Raw genomic sequence first — 21,621 nt, 5'->3', positions numbered from 1 at the left:
AAAAAGAACAAAAAAACACAAAAAAAAGAAAAAAAATCCGGCCGACCGGCCGGCCCTCTCTCTCCTTCTCTCCTCTCCCTTGATCTCTCTGTCTCTCGGGCCGGCGGCGAGGCGACGCGGCGGCGCGGCGACGGTGTCGAGATCAAACAACACGGGCCGGGCTGCCAGGCCGGGCGGCGGCGCGCGGTCGAAGAAAGGGGCGGCGGCGCGCGTGCGGGGCGGCGGCGGCCGTCGGAAGAAGTACGGGCGGGCCGGCGCGCGACGCGGCCGGCGCGCGCGGCGAGAAGGACGCGGCACGTACACGTCGTTGGCGGCGGCTCGGGCGCGGCGGGGCGGCGGTGTCGTTGGCGTCGGCGGCTGCAGAGGTTCGGCGCGCGGCGTCGATCGACGGCGGGGCAGGGCGTCGCTGCAGAGGTCGCGCGCGGAGAAGATCGAGAGAATGGGCGCGGCGGTTCGGGCGCGAGCTTTTATAGCTCAAGACCTTTGGTCGCGGTTGGTGTGGCCAACCGCGACTAAAGGGTACCCTTTAGTCGCGGTTGGTGACCCCAACCGCGACAAAAGGTCATTTTTCGGCGGTTATTGATTTCCCGCGGAAAATAACCTTTGGTCGCGGTTGGCCAGGCCAACCGCGACTAAAGGCCTTTTTCGAATTTATTTCTAAATGTGAAAAATAAAACTATTTCATTTCTAAATGTGAAAAATACAAATAATATATCAAAAAATTTTAAAAAATAAAACTAATTCATTTCTAAATCTTAAAAATACAAATAATACATCAAAAATTCAGAAAAATAAAACTAATTCATTTCCAAATGTTAAAAATACAAATAATATATCAAAAAATTCAGAAAAATAAAACTAATTCATTTCCAAATGTTAAAAATACAAATAATATATCAAAAAATTCATAAAAATAAAACTAATTCATTTAAAAACCTTTAAAATACAAATAATATATCAAAAAATTCAGAAAAATAAAACTAATTCATTTCCAAATGTTAAAAATACAAATAATATATCAAAAAATTCATAAAAATAAAACTAATTCATTTCAAAATCTTAAAAATACAAATAATATATCAAAAAAAATTTCCCGGCCGCCTCTGTCTTTCCGCCGGCCCCCTCTTCCCACCTCTGTCTTTCCGCCGGCCCCTCTTCCCGCCTCTGTCTTTCCGCCGGCCCCTCTTCACGCCTCTGTTTTTCGGTCGGCCCCCTCTTCCCACCTCTGTCTTTCCGCCCCCCTCTTCCCGCTAGTTCTTCCAGGCCGCTCTTCCCGCCTCCTGTCTTCCCGCCTCATTCTTCCCGCCTCTGCCTTCCCGCCAATTTCTTCCCGCCTCTTTCTTCCCGCCTCTTTCTTCCCGCCAATTTCTTCCCGCCTCTTTTTCCCCGCCACTTTGTTCCCGCCACTTTCTTCCCGCCTCCTGTCTTCCCGATCCCATTTTTCCCGCCATTTCTCACTACATATATGTTGCCCGGCTTGGCCAGCATTATCACATCTCTACAATCTCTCATCACTCTCTCATGGCTTCCACCGCACCCACTCTAACCTACCAGCAGGTGGAGGAGCTTTGCGCCTCGAACTACCCTTGCCCACCGGGCTACCGCGTCCCCGCCGGGCCGGAGCCTAAGCGCCGGCGGCGTGCCGGTCCCTCCCGTCCCTCGTGGTACCGCGCGCCGGGCGGCCATCACGAACCACTACTACCTCGACCTCACGCCGGAGCATCGGATGAATCCCCGCCGGCATCCCGATAACCAGCATACTTGGGACGCCTTCTTCATCAATCGGCGTGAGAGGGCGCTCGCCGAGTATGAGGAGGACGGTCCGCCTCCCGGGAACTTCCACGAGGCCGGCCGTCGGCTATGGTGGTACGGCCGGACTCGCAGAGCGTCATGGACTACATCACGGCCGGCGATATCCCCCGCCCGCGCTACCCTCGGCTCGAGCCACGAGCGCCGCCCGACTACGGCGACGACGAGCAGCGACGACGACGGCGGCAACCTAGAAGGCGACGACTACCAGTACAACGGCGGCGGCTATGAAGACTACGAGTATGCATATTATACGCCTAGGCAGGAGTATGACCGAATCACTCCAAATTTCATGTATCATCGGTGCTATCTCGAATCAATCGAATCATTCGAAAATGGACACGAAAACACATCACGGATAATATAATTCACGTGATCCATTCAACAAAGTTTGGTACAATAAATTATTACACATCATTTCTTCCCTTGTGTCCCCGCTTGCTTACGATTGTGCCGTATCCATGGAGCATCCTCATCATTTAACTTAATGCTTGGGTCGGTGTTCACTTTGAAGGGCGGAATTTCAGCAAACATATTATAATCTTCTGACATGTCCGTCTTGTCCTCCACTCCCACGATGTTTCTTTTCCCCGAAAGAACAATGTGGCGCTTTGGATCATCGCATGATGTACTCGATCGTTTTCTTATCTTTCCGTTTCCTCGGTTTGCTACTCATGTCCTTCAGATAGAAAACCTGAGCGACATCTTTCGCTAGGACGAATGGTTCGTCAAGGTAACCAAGATTGTTGAAATCCACCATTGTCATTCCGTATTGCTGGTCCACCTTTACCCCACCTCCTGTTAGCTTGAACCATTTGCACCGGAACAAAGGGACCTTGAAGGAGGGTCCATAGTCAAGTTCCCATATCTCCTCTATGTAACCATAATATGTGACCTTTTGCCCATTCTCGGTTGCTGCATCAAAGCGGACACCACCGTTTTGGTTGGTGCTCTTTTTATCTTGGGCGATCGTGTAAAATGTATTCCCATTTATCTCGTACCCTTGGAAAGTCGTTATAGTCGAAGATGGTGTCTTGGCCAACATGTACAGCTGATCTACAACAGCATTGTCACTCATTAAATGTTTTCTCAACCAACTGCTGAAAGTCTCCATGTGGGCCTTCCTAATCCAGGATTCAGGCTTCCCCGGGTTATCCGAGCGTAAAATATTCTTGTGTTTCTCAAAGTACGGAGCCACCAAGCTGGAATTGGTCGAACCGTGTGGTGTGCTTCGGTCGGAGAATGGCCGTCCATACATATCGTTGATTTCCTTCCGATCGTGCCTTTTCCACTTAGTCTCCCCTCGTGCCGCGATCGAGGAAGACCAATCGGCTTAAGGTCAGGAACAAAGTCAACACAAAACTCAATTACCTCCTCATTTCCATAGCCCTTGGCGATGCTTCCTTCTGGCCTAGCACGGTTACGAACATATTTCTTTAATATTCCCATGAACCTCTCGAAGGGGAACATATTGTGTAGAAATACATGACCGAGAATGGAAATCTCTTCGACTAGGTGAACCAGGAGGTGCGTCATAATGTTGAAGAAGGATGGCGGGAACACCAACTCGAAACTGACAAGACATTGGACCACATCGTTCTGTAACCGTGGTAGAACTTCTGGATTGATTACCTTCCGAGAGATTGCATTGAGGAATGCACATAGCTTCACAATGGCTACTCGAACATTTTCCGGCAGAGCCCCTCAAAGCAATCGGAAGCAATTGCGTCATAATCACGTGGCGGTCGTGAGACTTCAGGTTTTGGAACTTTTTCTCCGCCATGTTTATTATTCCCTTTATATTGGACGAGAATCCGGACGGGACCTTCATACCGCTCGGGCATTCAAAAAAGATGACCTTCTCTTCTTTGGTCGGAGCGTAGCCGGCACGACCTTGAAACCATTCCGGATGCCGGTTATCGTGGTCTTTCAAACGTTGATGGTCCTCGCCGTGCTTCCTTTGTATCATTTGTCTTCCCATACACGCCCAAGAAGCTTAGGAGGTTCACGCAAATATTCTTCGTAACGTGCATCACGTCGATTGCGGAGCGGACTTCTAGGACTTTCCAATATTCTAGCTCCCAGAATATAGATTTCTTCTTCCACATGGGTGCGTGCCCGTCAGCTCCCTTCGGAATTGATTGTCCGCCAGGACCCTTTCCAAAGATGACTTTCAAATCCTTGACCATATTAAATACCTCAGCACCAGTGCGTTCCGCAGGCTTCGGCCGGTGATCTGTCTTGCCATTGTAATGCTTGCCTCTCTTTTTTACTGGATGATTTTTCGGAAGAAATCGACGATGCCCAAGGTACACGTTCTTCTTACAATTTGGCAAATGTACACTGTCAGTCTCATGTAAGTAGTGCGTGCATGCATTGTATCCCTTATTTGACTCGTCCCGAAAGGTTACTAAGAGCAGGCCAATCGTTGATGGTTACGAAAAGCAACGCTCGTAGGTCAAATTCCTCTTCTTTGTGCTCATCCCACACACGGACACCAGGTCTTCCCCACAGCTGTAAAAGTTCATCAACTAATGGCCTTAGGTACACATCGATGTCGTTGCCGGGTTGCTTCGGACCTTGGATGAGCACCGGCATCATAATGAACTTCCGCTTCATGCACAACCAAGGAGGAAGGTTGTAGATGCATAGAGTCACGGGCCAGTGTGCTATGGCTGGAGCTCTACTCGCCAAAAGGATTCATGCCATCCGTACTTAGACCAAATCTTATGTTCCTTGCGTCAGCTGCAAAATCTTTAAACTCTCTGTCGATCTTTCTCCATTGCGTTCCATCCGCGGGGTGTCTCAACTCCCCGTCCGACTTACGGTCCTCTTTGTGCCATCGCAACAACTTGGCATGCTCTTTGTTCCCGAACGGACGTTTCAACCGTGGTATTATAGGAGCATACCACATCACCTTGGCGGGAACCTTCTTCCCGGGTTTCCGGCCCTCAACATCGTCACCGGGGTCATCGCCTCCGATCTTATAACGCAATGCGAGTGCATACCGGGCATTCATTCAAATTCTCGTATTCACCGCGGTAGAGGATGCGATCGTTGATGCATGCATGTATCTTCGTAACATCTAAACCTAGAGGGCGGACAACCTTCTTTGCTTCGTACGTATCGGCGGGCAACTCGTTATTCTTTGGAAACATATTCTTCAACATTTTCAGCAAGTTTTCAAATGCCGAGTCAGCTACACCTGCTCGTGCCTTCCATTTCAGCAAATCCAAGTGTGCAGCCCAGCTTTTTCGGACCATCATCGCATCCGGGGTACAACGCCTTCTGTGATCCTCTAACATGCGATCCAAATTCTCCCTCTCCTTTTCAGTTTCGCAGCGACTCCGTGCATCAGCAATGGTCCGACCAAGATCATCAACGGGCTCATCACGTGCCTCTTCTTGATCACCTTCCCCTTCACCTTCCCCACCTTCAGCATCATCCATGAAAGTATCACCGAAATGATCAAGATAGCTCTCATCGATGTCATCCCCTTCTTCATCTTCTTCCATTATAACCCCTCTTTCTCCATGCTTGGTCCAACAATTATAGCTTGGCATGAAACCATGCCGAATCAGGTGCAGTGAACTTCCCTTGAGGAAGAGTAACCCTTCCGATTCTTACGATCAACACATGGACAGATAACAAAACCCCCCGCTTGTTCGCATTAGCCACTACGAGGAAATCTTTCAAACCCGTAGTGAATTCGCCGGAGAGTCGGCTAGCGTACATCCATTGCCGATTCATCCGCATTATTATAATACAAAATATATAATTAACCATCATGCATTTGTTAAACTAAATACAAATTAAACAATGAACTACACACATATGCATATTTTATCAATGACACATATATATGAAAGGTTCAAGTTGTTGCTAACCGCGATCGAGGAGGAAAAAATAAATGAGGAAGCTCGATCAAGTGTGGCTCCGACACTTCATATCATGTTTGTTTCATGCTCTTGGGACATTTCATCAAACACCTTGTGTGCATAAGAGGAGCCAAAAGCAAACCCTACACCCCCTTATGAAGTTTGTGAAGAGAAGTGGCACCAAATGGCTAAGTGCTGTGGGCTGAGTGGTATATATAGGGGAGGGGCTTTAGTCGCGGTTGGCCAGGCCAACCGCGACTAAAGGCCTTTGGGCCAGGCCTGAGGACATTTAGTCGCGGTTGGCCTGGCCAACCGCGACTAAAGCCCCTCCCGTCCACCAGCTGGCCACGGAGCACCCTGGGCCCAGGCCTTTGGTCGCGGTTCGCCACAAGGGCCGCGACTAAAGGTCCCATTGGTCGCGGTTCTTGCATATCCGTGACTAATGGGGCTGTCCGGAAGGCCTTTTTTCTACCAGTGTAGGCCAGCCTTTTCCCCATGATCAACAGCCACAGATCCATCTTCCCTTTTCAATGATGAGATCAGATTTTTCCTATATCGGATTGTAGCCATGGAGTGAAAAAATGAAGTGTTCTCATATCCAAGACGAGCCCAGCGAGCTGTACATCGCTTTTTCCAATATTCTTGTTTGCAGAGCAGAAGATATTGAAGCTTATCCTTTATTATATTACGGAAATTCCATTCAGAAAGATGTAAAACTCTAAGTTCCTCAAAGCCATCCAGTCGCAAAATGATGGAATTACAGTTTGCTATCAGAGTGTCTAAGACAGCAAAGCTGGAGCTCCACTGTTTGAGCCCTTTACGTAACAGTTTAATTTTGGCCGATAGCCTCTTAGCACTGTCACCAGAGCAAGAGATATCCCAAATGGACCTGACTTTATCCAAAAAACCAGGCAAACGGATCCAGTAGTTTTCAAAGCGAAACACTCTAGCTTTTGGTATCTTGGTTCCAATAGAAACAATGCAAGGCACATGATCCGAGGTGGGACGAGCTAATGGTTTAACAAGTGTATTGGGGAATTTCAAAGTCCAGACCGTGGACGTGAAGAACCAGTCAAGCTGCACTAACAACGGATCCGCTTGCATATTACTCCATGTGAAGGAGCGTCCTTTGATCGGCAGTTCAATGAGCCCCAGGTAGCTAATAATTTCATTAAAAGTTGCAATATCAGTTAAGTTTGCCCCCTGTTTGTTTCTACTCTCTACAAATCTGTAGAAGTTGAAGTCACCAAGAATAAGCCACAATGCATCATCTGCAATGTCAAGGTGGAACAACCAAGCAACAAAGTTCTCTCTAGCAATTCCTGAGCAGGGTCCATAAACATTAACCAGAGTGAACACTTCAGCTGAAATATTTGAAGTGAATTCAACAGCCAACCCAAAACATTCTTCCAACAAGATTCTCCCAGAAAAAAGGCTACCGACCCACAGAATTAGTAAACCACCTGATGCTCCATCAGCAGGTATAAAAGCAAATTTATCAAAATGTCTAGGAGCAAACTTTTTGATGAAACTAGCATCAAACCCCAACTCAGCTTTCCTCTAACTTATTACGCACTACGGGCCATTTCAGAGGATCATTGATACCACAAATGTTCCAACATAAGATGTTCCAAACACGATCACAATCCATAACGACACAGATAGTTCACGACACACACGGACAGCAGCACGAATAGTTCAGACACACAGATAATTCATGACACACAAATAGTTCAGACACACACCGACAGCAACACTTAAGCAGTAAAACGAGATAAAACAGAGATAAGAAGGCCGGTCACTTCTTCTCGTCACGCTGCTTCATCAAACGCTCGACTGTCAAAGCAGCCGGGTCAATCTGGCACTCCTCCACCCCGATGCGCTGCATTTCCTCAATCTGCAGAACCGCTGGAGTAGTTGCAGTGGATACCTTGGAGACCTTGCGCCGAGAAGGTTGATAAGGTAGCATCACATAGTTATATCCTTGGTTATTACTACGCAAGGTTCTCTTCACCTGTGATTCCACCTGTGGAGTTTCAGTCTTACGGGTACGCCCCCTCCGACTAGCCCCTGCAGCCGAAGAAACCTCGACACCACCTTGCGAGGTACTGGACAGTGCACTAGCAAAAGAAGCAGATGTTGAGTCAGACATATCTTCAGAGCAGCTTTCATCAGACCAAAACACTTTCCCTTCCTCGTTCAGCTGCCCAGTTGCGTTTCCGAGGAGATAGCAGCGAGTTCAGATCAGCACGTAGTGCTATGTCTTCAGGCAGGCTACGTGATAGACCACGGATCAGCTTGGCTAAGAAAAAACACTCCTTGAACTGAATACAGAGTTGCAGACCAACATCAACTTGGCACCCATTCAGCACTGACATAGTCTCATGTTCAGCTGCAACAAATTCCAGAGCAGGAGCTGCACTATAAATCTTCACACCCAGAAACATCATGAGAGCGGCAAAGTTGGCAGGAGTGAACTGGAACCCTGCCACAAGAACCATCAAAACAGAACTGCGAGGATGTCCATCAGTTACCAGAGAAGCAGCAGTTTGAACAGACAATCTTTCCACTTCTAACTCGACAATCTCTCCCGTAGCCCGAGAGAAAGCTAGAGCACCAGCTGGTGACCCACTGATCACAGCATCTGCTGCAGCCTCCACTTCAGAAAGGAAATCAGATTCAGGAGACCATGTCGCAGGGTTGTCCGACACATTGTGTTCCGGCACCACTCCATCTAGCATTGATGGACCATCATACCCAGTCATTGACCTGAAACTAATCCCAGTGTAAATGTCAGGCGAAGGAGGCGGTGCAGCCACCGGCCAATGACCCCAACCATCCTGGTTCTGCTGGGCAGGCTCGCCAGCCCCTGTTCCCAAGCTAGATCGGCATTCTGCTGATTCCAGACTTGCAAATTCAGATGATGCTGCTGTAGGTCATTGAGAAACGGCAGCTCGTAAGGATGAGGGGTAACATTAGGGGGGGAACAGGATCCTCATTGCCCACAGCCTCCGGAGCAACAGCACGACCATCCAGGGCCGGCTCTAGGATTTGGAGGGCCCAAGGGCGAATTCTATAAATGGGCCCAATTTAGGCTGCATGCTTGCTAGATGGGCCTAATTTTTTTTCATCTACGTTTTCCTATATGCACTGTGCCAGAAATAATGGCCCCCCGTTTTGGTTGGGCCCCGGGCCGTCGCACTTCTTGCCCTGGGCCAGAGCCGGCCCTGCGACCATCCAATATGTAAACTGGGACAGACCACGAGCCCCCTTCCGAACCAAAAAAGTTCCCAGATTGCGCCATAAGCAGACTAAATGGAACCAAACGCAGATCCTTTATCAGTACTTTCACTAACACCCTGACTATGTTGACCCTGGGGTTATGCCACATAAGCAATTTTCCAAACAACGAGACAGCTTTATTGACATAATATGTAGTTTGAAAATCCAGCGGGAACATCAAAAACATTACCCAGGCCTCATGCTGAAACACAGGTGCGCGTCTGTTCAAGCCCTCGTCATGACGGATCACACTAAAGGTAATATCCTCCTCACTATCCAGAGCATGGGGACTAGTATTGATCAATCGATCACGAATCACAGGCGAATCAAAGCGAACAAGTCCCACGCCCAAAGGGTAAACTGTAGGAAAAGTAACCAGTGCCCCATGATCCCTCGCCAGAATGGTGCAAACCTCATCAAGCATGGCTTCCTTATTGATGTTGAGGATGTCGGCGCTGACAGTGATGATGGCATACTCCTCATGCTGCAACGGGGGATCGCTGACGACCAGCACCCCTCGCTGAATCCGATCCGCCGGCCCATGGTTGATGGAGAGGGGCCCCGGCAGGTAGCGGAATGGCAACACAGCAAAGTTTGCCATGCGGCCAACCACTGGCCTCGGCAGCCTCGATGCAGAGCAGGGTGGTGTGGACGAAAGCGGTGGTGGTGGAGGGGTTTGGGGAGATGGCGACTGAGGGAGGGGCGGAGGAACTGCAGCAGAGCAGGGCGGGTTCGTCTGTAAAGGGGTGACTGTCGAAGAGATAGCGCCAGCGGAAATAAACCCGTAATCAGGGGGACGGCGATCCTTTCTTACCCAAACTAACCGTTTGTGATTAGTGCTAACCTTCCCAGAACGGGAGCCCACAGAATACAGATCGTCTCTCATAGGCAGGGGATCAACTGTCTGCTGACCAACTTTGACTCTCCAAACTTTCCTCTTAGATGCAAGCCCACCACACAAACTTTGCAGCGAAGACTGCAACCCCGGCCCAAATGGCCCAACTCCTTACACAGTTTGCAACGAGGCCTAGAACCACAGCCATCAGAAGGGTGCCCTCTAACTAGACAAATGTTACAGAACAAGTCTGCCCTATGAGGATCCAAAGCACCTAACGTGACAGATGCCTGTTGCCCCACAGATATATCCTCAGGAATTTTGTGATGACTGGCCCTAGCTACACAGGCTTGACAGCGTGAACCCAAGCGTTGACATCCTAGACAAATACATGGACAATCTTTACGAAGATGATCCTTGAGGCCACAACGAGAGCAGTAACCCAAATATTGATAAACCAGATCCTTAGGCGGAATAAGTGGAAGAACCAGTATATCCATGATTTCCTCCTCAGAATATTTTGCTAGCCTTAAAACTTCCAAATGCTCTAGAGTTTCTTTAGGCAGGCTAGCGCACAATTTGTGGACATAATTATCATTAAAGAACCGACCATTAAATGTTGATTGATTGTCCAAAATAACTGGTTCAACAAAGGATCCAAACTGGACTGTCGCCGGCGGCAAACTTTTGGGAGAGCTCAAGGAATCCAACAGTGAACATGTATCCTTGCGAGAAACAAGATTCTGAAGTTTCTCCTGGGAGAAACCAAACTTAGCTAACTCCTTGGCCGAGGAACAATCACCTCGCGCACTCTCAAAAAGCACATTTAAATTTGGCCGAAAATTAGTCGGTGCACGCTGAGCCACCACCAGGTTCTGCTCTGAAGAATGCCAAGAATCTGACCCAGAATGGTGCAGCCCAGAGATAGATGGATGTACACCCTTAAACAGAGAGAAATGACAAATGAAGTCCGGCCAAACTCTGTCATGCAAACCGTATATGAAATGCCCCACTTTGTTTGATGCCACTGAGAAACGAAAACGTCGATCACTGAGTTGAAAAACCCTGAATCCAAGATGATTACCACCAATGCAAGACTGCAAGGCCCAACCCACTGAATCTTCCGAAAGAGCAAAGGATGCAGAGGAGAAGGAGACAACAAAGAAGAACTCTGCCAACCCAGGAGAAGGAGGAAAGTGCACAGAAGTACCAAAACGTCGACGCACCTGATCCTCGGCCGCCAGGCCGGGGGAGAAATCCTAGTGTAGGATGCCGTCCATGGAGCAGAATCCCTAGAATCCATAGCCAAGCACGGCGGTGGAGAAGGGGTGGGAGGGAGCAGAGGTGGAGGTGGAGGTGGAGAGAGCCATTAGTAAAAATATTAATGACTTGATCTTATGCTACACTCATTTGGGTGTGTGTCCATTATATCATTCATCCAATGACATAACCTTGTTATTAACAACATCCAATGTTCATGATCACGAAACCATGATCATCTATTAATCAACAAGATAGTTATACAAGAGGCTTACTAGGGACTCCTTGTTGTTTACATAACACACATGTATCAATGTTTCGGTTAATACAATTATAGCATGGGATGTAAACATTTATCATGAACACTAAGATATAACAATAACTAATTTATTATTGCCTCTTGGGCATATCTCCAACACCTTATGACGTAGGCCACCAACTAGAGAACAATCGCTCCTAGACAAAGGCGAGTCTGAATGAACAAGCAGGACACGAAGAACATGACAAACTGGGCAAGGAGCTGCCCTTGGCCTCCTCCCGTGAGCATCCCATGGGGAGAAACTAAGGGCACAGAAGCGGAGCAACCAAGCCAAGGCGTGGCTCGCGCAGCCCCGAGAAGGACTCCTCCTTGGTCAGGCGAGGCCAGGGAGTAGGGGATAGCTGGGATCGATGGGACGCATCAAGACTTGTGATACGCGTGAAGCACACGTCCGTTGGGAACCCCAAGTGGAAGGTATGATGCGTATAGAAGAAAGTTTCCCACAGTATGAAACCAAGGTTATCGAACCAGTAGGAGCCAAGAAGCACGTGAAGGTTGTTGGTGGAGGAATGTAGTGCGGCGCAACACCAGTGAAACCGGCGCCAACGTGGAACCTGCACAACACAATCAAGATACTTTGCCCCAACGTAACGAGTGAGGTTGTCAATCTCACCGGCTTGCTGAAAACAAAGGATTAAGCGTATCGAGTGGAAGATGGTGTTTGTTTGCAAAGAACAGTAAGAACAATGATTGCAGTAGAATGTATTCAGATGTAAAAGAATGGACCGGGGTCCACAGTTCACTAGTGGTGTCTCTCCAATAAGATAACTAACATGTTGGGTGAACAAATTATAGAGGGGCAATTGACAAATAAAGATTCAATACATATCAACGATGATTACTATGAGATTTAATCAGCACATTACGACAAAGTACATAGACCGCTATCCAGCATGCATCTATGCCTAAATAATCCACCTTCGGGTTAGCATCCGCACCTCCTCCAGTATTAAGTTGCAAACAACAGATAATTGCATTAAGTATGGTACGTAATGTAATCAACACAAATATCCTTAGACAAAGCATTGATGTTTTATCCCTAGTAGCAACAGCACATCCACAACCTTAGAACCTTCTGTCACGATCCCAGATTAAATGGAGGCATGAACCCACTATCGAGCATAAATACTCCCTCTTGGAGTTACAAGTATCAACTTGGCCAGAGTCTCTACTAGCAACGGAGAGCATGCAAGAACATAAACAACACATATATGATAGATTGATAATCAACTTGACATAGTATTCTAGATTCATCGGATCCCACCAAACACAACTGATAGGGCAAAGGTGGCCGATCTTTCGATGAGACGTGGATAATTCGATTTGTTGGTGGAGTTCGTGCTTGACGATCCGACTACACGTGCAAAGCTCGTGCGCCAATGCAATCGCTAGGACAATCTCCGGGAGTTACTGATCTTGCGGATGCACGATCAGCCTGACCAGCGAGGGTCTTAATTCCTACCCGAAATCGAGAACAAGTAAGAACTAATATTGCAATCAGAAGTATTGCGGATATAGATGAAAGCTTTATTGAAAAGGTGGGATTCCGAATAGTCGGTCTTGTTCTGGGCGTTGGCCTCAAAAGAAGTACACGAGAGTTGCAGCAATGGCTAACTTTTTGTCTAATCAAAATCCAAGTTCTAATGACGGCTATGGAGGGATATATATGGGGGAAGTGAAGGGATTTTCGTCCAACCAGCTAGGGTTGGCCAAAAACACCCCTAAATGGGCCTTCCTCCACTTATATGGCCTCTTAAAATCCCCTAAAATACCTAATCCGAAAATACATGGGCCTGGCCCATTAAATAAGGTGACGCAGCACCAAAACTAACTCTTTGGACGAATTTTATGATGGAGTAACTTGTATAATTCATCCAAGCATCGTTGCTTCACTATGGTGGCTTCAATGTTCTGAAATCCTCGCTTGCAACGCCATCCTGAATCCTTGCAGGTCTGCTGCCATCTCATGCACGTTCCTAATCCAATGCTTGGCGTCCATGCTATATCCATTCCTAAATAATATAAATACATTTGATTTAGGCAGCATCATATTCTCATATATATCATGAAGGATTCCTAGTAACGTGATAGGGCAAAGGTGGCCGATCTTTCGATGAGACGTGGATAATTCGATTTGTTGGTGGAGTTCGTGCTTGACGATCCGACTACACGTGCAAAGCTCGTGCGCCAATGCAATCGCTAGGACAATCTCCGGGAGTTACTGATCTTGCGGATGCACGATCAGCCTGACCAACGAGGGTCTTAATTCCTACCTGAAATCGAGAACAAGTAAGAACTAATATTGCAATCGAAGTATTGCGGATATAGATGAAAGCTTTATTGAAAAGGTGGGATTCCGAATAGTTGGTCTTGTTCCGGGCGTTGGCCTCAAAAGAAGTACACGAGAGTTGCAAGCAATGGCTAACTTTTTGTCTAATCAAAATCCAAGTTCTAATGACGGCTATGGAGGGATATATATGGGGAAGTGAAGGGATTTTCGTCCAACCAGCTAGGGTTGGCCAAAAACACCCCTAAATGGGCCTTCCTCCACTTATATGGCCTCTTAAAATCCCCTAAAATACCTAATCCGAAAATACATGGGCCTGGCCCATTAAATAAGGTGACGCAGCACCAAAACTAACTCTTTGGACGAATTTTATGATGGAGTAACTTGTATAATTCATCCAAGCATCGTTGCTTCACTATGGTGGCTTCAATGTTCTGAAATCCTCGCTTGCAACGCCATCCTGAATCCTTGCGAGTCTGCTGCCATCTCATGCACGTTCCTAATCCAATGCTTGGCGTCCATGCTATATCCATTCCTAAATAATATAAATACATTTGATTTAGGCAGCATCATATTCTCATATATATCATGAAGGATTCCTAGTAACGACTGTACCTGAAATGTGGCTGTAGGAGTACTGGTTGTATCTATCATAGAGATGTCCTCATCATCCTCCCCTACTTGAATTGAAGTCGTCCTCGACGTAGTCTCATCTTTTTCACCAAAATATGCCTTCAAATCGCAGGTAATCATGTCCTCATCAACAACATGTAGCATTACAAATAGATGATCTTGATCATGTTAGGCAGCTCACAAGATCTAAACAATGATAGCACATGCGGAGAAGACAACCAACTAGCTACTGCTATGGACCCATAGTCCAAGGATGAACTACTCACGCATCAATCCGGAGGCGGGCATGATGATGTAGAGCCCCTCCGGTGATGATTCCCCTCTCCGGCAGGGTGCCGGAGGCGATCTCCTGAATCCCCCGATATGGGATTGGCGGCGGCGGCGTCTCTGGAAGGTTTTCCGTATCGTGGCTCTCGGTACAGGGGTATTCGCGATGAAGGCTTTAAGTAGGCGGAAGGGCGGAGTCGGAGGGGTCACGGGGGCCCCACACGCTAGGGCCGCGCGGGCCCCCTCCAGGCCGCGCCGCCCTAGTGTGGCGGCGCCTCGTGGCCCCACTTCCTTTCCCCCTCGGTCTTCTGGAAGCTTCATGTAAAAATAGGATCCTGGGCGTTGATTTCGTCCAATTCCGAGAATATTTCCTTACTAGGATTTTTGAAACCAAAAACAGCAGAAAACAGCAACTGGCGCTTCGGCATCTTGTTAATAGGTTAGTGCCGGAAAATGTATAATAATGATGTAAAGTATATATAAAACATTCAAGTATTGTCATAAAAGTAGCATGGAACATAAGAAATTATAGATACGTTTGAGACGTATCAAGCATCCCCAAGCTTAGTTCCTACTCGCCCTCGAGTAGGTAAACGATAACACAAATAATTTCTGAAGTGACATGCTACCAACATAATCTTGATCAACATTATTGTAAAGCATATGAGATGAATGGAGTGATCTGAAGCAAAAGATTGCTAACAAAGATAATGACTAAATGAATGAATCATATAGCAAAACTTTTCATGAATAACACTTTCAAGACAAGCATCAATAAGACTTGCATAAGAGCTAACTCATAAGCAATAAATTCTAAGTAGAATGCATTGAAGCAACACAAAGGATGATTAAGTTTCAGCAATTGCTTTCAACTTGTAACATGTATATCTCATGGATATTTGTCAACATAGAGTAATATAACAAGTGCAATAAGTAAACATGTAAGAATCAATGCACACAGTTAACACAAGTGTTTGCTTCTAAGATAGAAAGAAGTAGGTAGACTGACTCAACATAAAGTAAAAGAATGGCCCTTCGCAGAGAGAAGTATGGATTACTATTTTTGCGCTAGAGCTTTTGTTTTGAAAACATAGAAACAATTTTGTCAACGGTAGTAATAATTCATATGTGCTATGCATAATACTTCCTACAAGTTGCAAGTCTCATGCATAGAGTACTAATAGTGCTCGCACCTTGTCCTAATCAGCTCGAAAAACACGGATTATCATCGCATAACATATGTTTCAACCAAGTGTCACAAAGGGGTGCCTCTATGCCGCCTGTACAAAGGTCTAAGGAGAAAGCACGCATTAGATTTCTCGCTTTTGATTATTCTCAACTTAGACATCCATACCGGGACAACATAGACAACAGATAATGGACTCCTCTTTTAATGCTTAAGCATTCAACAACAAATAATATTCTCATAAGAGATTGAGGTTGTATGTCCAAACTGAAACTTCCACCATGATACATGGCTTTAGTTAGCGGCCCAATGTTCTTCTCTAACATATGCATACTCAAACCATTTGATCATGAAATCGCACTTACTTCAGACAAGACGAACATGCATAGCATCTCGCATGATATCCAACAAAGGTAAAAAGTTGATGGCGTCCCCAGAAACATGGTTACCACTCAACAAGCAACTTATAAGAACTAAGACACATAACTACATATTCATCACCACAATAGTTTTTAAGCTATTTGTCCCATGAGCTATATATTGCAAAGATAAAGGAATGAAATTTTAAAGGTAGCACTCAAGTAATTTACTTTGGAATGGCAGAAAATACCACATAGTAGGTAGATATGGTGGACACAAATGGCATGGGTTTTGGCTCAAGATGTTTGGATGCACGAGAAGCATTTCCTCTCAGTACAAGGTTTGGGCTAGCAAGGTTGTTTGAAGCAAACACAAGTATGAACGGGTGCAGCAAAACTTACACAAGAACATATTGCAAGCATTATAAGACTCTACACTGTCTTCCTTGTTGTTCAAACACTATACCAGAAAATATCTAGACTTAGAGAGACCAATCATGCAAACCAAATTTAACAAGCTCTACGGTAGTTCTTCATTAATAGATTAAACTACATGATGCAAGAGCTTAAACATGATCTATGAGAGCTCAAACAATTGCCAAGTTTCCAAACCATATGCAGCATTTTCTGATTCCAACCAAATAGCAATTTAATGAAGCAATTTCAGCCTTCGCCATGAACATTAAAGCACAATTAAGAACACAAGTGTTCCATATGAAAAAGCGGAGCGTAATATCTCCAATATAAGGATGATGGGATCCAACTTTATTCAAACCAAAACGAAAATAAAAGCAAACCGACGCTCCAAGTAAAGAACATAAGATGTGATGGAATAAAAATATAGTTTCACTAGAAGTGACCTGATAAGTTGTCGATGAAGAAGGGGATGCCTTGGACATCCCCAAGCTTAGATGCTTGAGTCTTCTTAAAATGTGCAGGGATGAACCACCGGGGCATCCCCAATCTTAGACCTTTCACTCTTCTTGATCATAGTATATCATCCTCTTCTCTTGACCCTTGAAAACTTCCTCCACACCAAACTTCAAGCAAACTCATTAGAGGGTTAGTGCATAATTAAAAATTCACATATTCAGAGGTGACACAATCATTCTTAACACTTCTGGACATTGCACAAAGCTTCTGAAAGTTAATGGAACAAAGAAACTCATTCAACATAGCAAAAACGGAGTTGCGAAATAAAAGGCAGAATCTGTCAAAAACAGAACAGTCCGTAAAGATGAATTTTGCAGGGGCACTTAACTTGCTCAAACGGAAAAACTCAAAACTAATGAAAGTTGAGTACATATCTGAGGATCACGCTCGTAAATTTTCAGATTTTTTTGATTTTTTTACAGAGAGATCTGCGCGAATTCGTGACAGACAGCAATGTTGTTTCTACGCAGCAATCCAAATCTAGCATCAACTTTAACATAGAAACTTTACTTGGCACAAAAAAATTATAAGGAGAGGTTGCTACAGTAGTAAACAACTTCCAAGACTCAACAATACAGTAAATAAAATGAAACATGGGTTATCTCCCAAGAAGTGCTTTCTTTATAGCCATTAAGATGGGCTCAGTAATTTTGATGATACTCTCGCAAGAATTAAGAGTTGAAGCAAAAGAGAGCATCAAGAAGCAAATTCCAAACACATTTAAACCTAACCCACTTCCTATGAAAAGGAATCTTGTAAATAAACAAGTCATATAAGCATAATTCAATAAGCATAGAAAGGCAACACAAGCGCAACTTCAAGATTCTCAACATAAAGAGGGGAAAATTAATATTATTAAGATGCATATAACCATGTTTCCCTCTCTCATAATAACTTTCAATAGCATCATGAACAAACTCAACAATATAACTATCACATAAAGCATTCTTGTCATGAGCTACATGCATAAAATCATTACTCTCCACATAAGCATAATCATTACTATTAATTGTAGTGGGAGCAAATTCAATAAAGTAGCTATCATTATTATTCTCATCACCATAATCATCATATATAGGAGGCATATTGTAATCATAATTAATTTTCTCCTCAATAGTAGGTGGACTGAAAATATCATCATTGCAAACATCATATATAGGAGGTAAAGTATCATCAAAGTAAATTTTCTCCTCCATGCTTGGGGGACTAAAAACATCATGCTCCTCAAAACCAGCTTCCCCAAGCTTAAATTCTTCCATAGCTTTAGCAATAATGGTGTTCAAAGAGTTCATGCTAATAACATTGCTACAACTATTTTGCAAACAAAGTTCCATGGGTTTTTTAATTTTCTCTTCAAACACATCATGTCCTAATTCAAGATAAAGTTCATAAAGATCTCTATTTTTTTGTTGTTTTCCATTATGCCTAACTAGTAAAAATAAAAGCAAGTACAGGACTAGACATGATAACAAAATAAATTAAATGCAAGTAACTAATTTTTTTGTGTTTTTAATATGAAGCAAACAAGACAGTAAATAAAATAAAGTAAAGCAAGACAAAAACAAAGTAAAGAGATTGGATGTGGAGACTCCCCTTGCAGCGTGTCTTGATCTCCCCGGCAACGGCGCCAGAAATTTAGCTTGATACGCGTGAAGCACACGTCCGTTGGGAACCCCAAGTGGAAGGTATGATGCGTATAGAAGCAAGTTTCCCTCAGTATGAAACCAAGGTTATCGAACCAGTAGGAGCCAAGAATCACGTGAAGGTTGTTGGTGGAGAATGTAGTGCGGCGCAACACCACTGAAACCGGCGCCAACGTGGAACCTGCACAACACAATCAAGATACTTTGCCCCAACGTAACAGTGAGGTTGTCAATCTCACCGGCTTGCTGAAAACAAAGGATTAAGCGTATCGAGTGGAAGATGGTGTTTGTTTGCAAAGAACAGTAAGAACAATGATTGCAGTAGAATGTATTCAGATGTAAAAGAATGGATCGGGGTCCACAGTTCACTAGTGGTGTCTCTCCAATAAGATAACTAACATGCTGGGTGAACAAATTACAGATGGGCAATTGAAAAATAAAGATTCAATACATATCAACGATGATTACTATGAGATTTAGTCAGGGCATTACGACAAAGTACATAGACCGCTATCCAGCATGCATCTATGCCTAAATAATCCACCTTCGGGTTAGCATCCGCACCCCCTCCAGCATTAAGTTGCAAACAACAGATAATTGCATTAAGTATGGTGCGTAATGTAATCAACACAAATATCCTTAGACAAAGCATTGATGTTTTATCCCTAGTAGCAACAGCACATCCACAACCTTAGAACCTTTTGTCACGATCCCAGATTAAATGGAGGCATGAACCCACTATGGAGCATAAATACTCCCTCTTGGAGTTACAAGTATCAACTTGGCCAGAGCCTCTACTAGCAACGGAGAGCATGCAAGAACATAAACAACACATATATGATAGATTGATAATCAACTTGACATAGTATTCTAGATTCATCGGATCCCACCAAACACAACATGTAGCATTACAAATAGATGATCTTGATCATGTTAGGAAGCTCACAAGATCTAAACAATGATAGCACATGCGGAGAAGACAACCAACTAGCTACTGCTATGGACCCATAGTCCAAGGATGAACTACTCACGCATCAATCCGGAGGCGGGCATGATGATGTAGAGCCCCTCCGGTGATGATTCCCCTCTCCGACAGGGTGCCGGAGGCGATCTCCTGAATCCCCCGAGATGGGATTGGAGGCGGCGGCGTCTCTGGAAGGTTTTCCGTATCGTGGCTCTCGGTACAGGGGTATTCGCGACGAAGGCTTTAAGTAGGCGGAAGGGCGGAGTCGGAGGGGTCACGGGGGCCCCACACGCTAGGGCCGCGCCCCCTAGTGTGGGGGCGCCCCGTGGCCCCACTTCCTTTCCCCCTCGGTCTTCTGAAAGCTTCATGTAAAAATAGGACCCTGGGCGTTGATTTCGTCCAATTCCGAGAATATTTCCTCACTAGGATTTCTGAAACCAAAAACAGCAAAAAACAGCAACTGGCGCTTCGGCATCTTGTTAATAGGTTAGTGCCGGAAAATATATAATAATGATGTAAAGTATGTATAAAACATTCAAGTATTGTCATAAAAGTAGCATGGAACATAAGAAATTATAGATACGTTTGAGACGTATCAACTTGCGTGGGGAACATGCGAGGCCCCTGCACCCCTGCGCGCCATCTTGGGATAGACCGACAAAGACCTGCGCCGCTGATAGGAGTGACAACTCGTTGCCCAAGCTGTCACGCCATCATCACTAGCGTCAGCGCACTGCCCGTGGCCATCCATTGGTCACGCGCACCACCCACCTGCCCGTCGCCCACGTGGCTCCCTCCGATTGAGCCAGGGAACACTCTTGGGTGGTGCCCAGCCGAGCCGTTGAGACCACCACAGGAGGTATATAAGCTAGAGATCAACATGAGATAGAAGAGTTCTTTTGGGGGAAGGATCAACCGGAGACAAGGGAGTTCCTTTTTTAGAGCCCAACAGAAGACAGTAGGGTTCTGACACACTTGAGTCCGGCTCGATCGAGAGAGAAGAGAGAATAGAGAGAGCTTGAGCTTTGTTCTTGACAATGTCAAGGCCAAGATTGAGTTAGAGAGAGTGAGGAAGTTCGGGAGGTGTAGGAGCTGATCAAAGTGTCCTCTCGGCAAGAGTTCACCACCTTTGTAATTTGTGCATCCAAGATAATCCACCAAAGCATGATGTAGGCCTATTAGCCGAAGGGCAGCCCGAGCTTGGGTAAAAAATGATCGTGTGTGCTTTGTGTATGTTCGTTCTCCGCCTGGGAATGATCCTAAGGCGGTGCTGAGGCCGAAACCCTTTCGTGCCCACTAACCAATAAGAAATGGGGGTGTGCTCATCCCCGGTCTCCGCATAGGCGAGACGCGATACACAGAAACTGCCTTTTTAGGCGTTCCTCAAGGGCTTGTGCCGGAGGTGCTTTAAAACCCGGTTCGCGCAACAACGCGAACGTCTTCAGTTAACCAAACACCCTGTTTTGCTTTCCAACCCATGCAAAAAAGGGACATACATGCTACCAAACGCGCCCTTAAATGATCGATTGATGGAGCAGTTCAGTGCGAGCGGATCCATGAATCCATGCATGCAGTTTGATATATTCAGAACTGTGGGGCGCGTTTGCTATCATGCATGCCCCTTGGCTCGCATTGGCCCAGCAATTTTCGGTCCGTTTGGTTGCCTGGGCCGAGTCACGTTGTTACACAAACCGGTTCTCAAAGCAGCCTCGGGCCAGGCCCTGGAGGAACGCCCGGTTCGGCAGTTCCTAGTGGTGCAGGAAAATCTCCAACACGGCTAATGCAAAAGGGAATCTTCAGCGCACGCGCGGAGATGAGGATGGAGATGGCGGGAGCTGCAGCGCGCATCGGCGAAAATTGAAAAGGGCGGCGGGAAGGATTCCGTCACCTCCGGCCGCGCCCCATGGTCTATTTCTACCCCCTCCTCCACTCTTCCCCCAAATTTCGAGCTCCTCCTCCCGTCTGC

The sequence above is a fragment of the Lolium rigidum genome, chromosome 2 (assembly GCF_022539505.1).
Source record: "Lolium rigidum isolate FL_2022 chromosome 2, APGP_CSIRO_Lrig_0.1, whole genome shotgun sequence".
NCBI classification, from domain to species: domain Eukaryota; kingdom Viridiplantae; phylum Streptophyta; class Magnoliopsida; order Poales; family Poaceae; genus Lolium; species Lolium rigidum.
Note: the sequence above shows the minus strand (reverse complement) of the source record.